At 79.3% G+C, this 2,500-nt stretch overlaps 1 non-coding gene across 1 annotated transcript in view; it reads right to left on the bottom strand.

Annotated features, from left to right (window-relative positions):
- Positions 1 to 136, bottom strand: part of LOC144248090 (5.8S ribosomal RNA) — a 153-nt gene extending 17 nt beyond the window's left edge. Inside the window, exon 1 of the ribosomal RNA XR_013341494.1 lies at positions 1 to 136. This exon is cut by the window's left edge and continues 17 nt beyond it. This is a non-coding gene — a ribosomal RNA (5.8S ribosomal RNA).
- Positions 137 to 2,500: the final 2,364 nt, after the last annotated feature.

Raw genomic sequence — 2,500 nt, 5'->3', positions numbered from 1 at the left:
TAGCCCCGGGAGGAACCCGGGGCCGCAAGTGCGTTCGAAGTGTCGATGATCAATGTGTCCTGCAATTCACATTAATTCTCGCAGCTAGCTGCGTTCTTCATCGACGCACGAGCCGAGTGATCCACCGCTAAGAGTTGTCTGGCTTTCGGCACCGAACCCCGCACACGGGCGGAGGGGGCCCCTTTTTTTCTCTCTCGCCGAGGGGGCACGCACGCGGGCCGCCCCCGGCTTCGACCGTACGAGCACACAACGCAACGAACCGAGTGGGGGGGGAAAGAAAAACCATCCGAGAGCGAAACGCCCAACGGAACGCTCCGAAGGTCGGCGGGAAAGGCGGGGGGACCCGCGTCCCCGACCGCCTCCCCCCGCCGCTACGAGCGAGGGGAGACGCCGCCGGCAAACTGTGCCGTCCTCCGGAGGCGGCCCAGGCGCCCGGGCTCGGCCCGGCCTCCGCACGGAGGAGGCACGCGGCGCGCGCCGGACCGCGGGGGGACACGGCGGCCCGCCCGGCCTCGCTGCAACGGGACGACGGGACGCACGCGGCCGGGGGCGCGGCCGTCGGCCCCCGCGCGCGCCGCTCTCCCTTCTCACCGCCGCTCCGCGGACCCGCGGAGCGCCGCCGCGCCACCGCGCGGCCGGCTCGCTCTCTCTCCCCAGCGGCCTTGCCGCGCTCGAGACGGCACACGACGGCCACCGCCCAACCGGCAACGCCCCCCGCGGGACCGCTCCCGCCGGGAAGGGCGAGCGCCCGGCGGACGCGCTCCGCCGCCGGCGCCGGAGGCGGGCGCCGCACCGAGACCCGAGCCGGCGTCGCGAGCGCCCGGAGCCTGCCGGACGGCTGACCCGCCGCCGCAACGGCCGCACTCCCGGGACCGCCGCCGCCTCGCACCGTCACGGAGCCCCTTTTTCCTCGGGCACGCGCGGCCCAGGGGAAGGCGTGCGGCGCCGAGCCGGGGGGGTAGGCGGGGAGGGGGGCAGCGACGCCCGCCCTTTTCTCCCCGCTGACCGGGCGGGGAGACCGGGCGGGGAAGCGCCCCCCCCCCCAACCCCCCACGGCCGCCGCGCGCACGACCTTCCTCCGGGGCTCCGCGAGCGGACGGAGAAAAGGGCGACGGGGAGGCGGCGGGCGGGGCCCGGGCCGGGACCGCCGCCGGCGACGGCGGGCGCCGTCCGGCCGGCCGTCCCCGCTGGCGGGGGACACTCGCCGAGCGGCGCCGCCGCCGCTCGGCACGGGGCCGCCCGCGCTCGCGGACTCTCCGGCGACGGAGGGACCTGCCGAGCGCTCGGCCCCGGGCGGGCGGGCGGTCGCTGAGCCGGGGACGGCCGGCGACCGGCGCCGCCGGCGCGCTCGAGGAGAAGGCCGTCGAGGGGAGAGAGACGGCGCGGCCGCGCCGCGCGCGGCGCCGCACCCCAGAGACCGCAGAGGCGGCCGAGGAAGGAGGAGAGCGCGGCGGGCCCCGGCGGCCGCAACCCCGCAGCTGAGGAAGGGGCGAGAGAGCGCGCGCTCTCTGCCGGCGTCGCCCGTTTCGAGGCGAGCGGGTCGGCCCCCGCGGCCGACCGCGCGCCGCGGCCTCTCCGCCGAGGCCGGGCCGCGGAGAGGGGGGGGCAGGGCGCCCCTCCCCGGCGCGGCGCGACAAACCCCCCGCGCGCGGTAACGCGGCGGGACGACGGCCGCGCGGCCGGTGGCCGCGGGCACCACCGCAGGGGATCACGCGGGAGTAGCTCCCCACCCCTCAATGGAGCCGCGCACCGCCGCCCGGCAACCGCCGCCGCCGCCGCCGCGGCGGAAGGACGCGCCAAGCCGCCCGAGTCTTTAAACCGCCGCCCCGGCTCGGCGGCGGCCCTTTCGCGGCCCCCTCCCCGCAGCGTTTGACGACGCCGAGGAAAAGGAAGCCGGGGGGCCGCCGGAGGCGCGGAGCGCTAGGTACCTGGCCCTGGGGCGAGGGAAACGACCTGCATGGCCCCGCCGGGGTGCCTCCCCCGCTGCCGCCCTCGGGGGAGCGTCCACCGGCGGGGGCGCGCCCGACGTCTGCCGCCACCACCGCGGCGTCCTTCTCGGGGCCCGGGGTTTCCCTCAGTAGCCCGGCGCTGCGCCCGAGAGGACCGCCGCGGCTCGGGCCGCCCCGCCGGTGCGGGGACGCGGCCCGGCCGCCGAGCGACCTCGCCGACCACGCCGGGAGAGGCCGCGGCGACGACGACGCCGGCGGGGCGAGGAACGCCTTCGCCGCCGCCTCCGCCGCCGCGCCTCCCCGGCGGCGGGTCCCGCGCGCTCCCCCGCCACGAAGCGCGGCCCGGAACGCCCGGAGGACCTCGACCCCCGGCGTTTCCCCACCCTCTGCCGCGCCAGAGGGCCCGCCTCGGGCCCGAGAGCGGGGCTCTACCCGGCCGGGCAAAAGCCCCGCTTCCCCGGTGCGGGAAGAGCCGGAGGAGCCGCCTCCTCCGAGCCCCGAAGGCGCGGGCGCGCCTCCGGGAGGGGGCCGTGCCGAGCACCCCTCTCCCT

This window comes from Lonchura striata, chromosome 37 (assembly GCF_046129695.1).
Source record: "Lonchura striata isolate bLonStr1 chromosome 37, bLonStr1.mat, whole genome shotgun sequence".
In the NCBI taxonomy this organism is placed as follows: Eukaryota; Metazoa; Chordata; class Aves; order Passeriformes; family Estrildidae; genus Lonchura; species Lonchura striata.
Note: the sequence above shows the minus strand (reverse complement) of the source record. Positions and strands in the feature narration are given on the sequence as shown.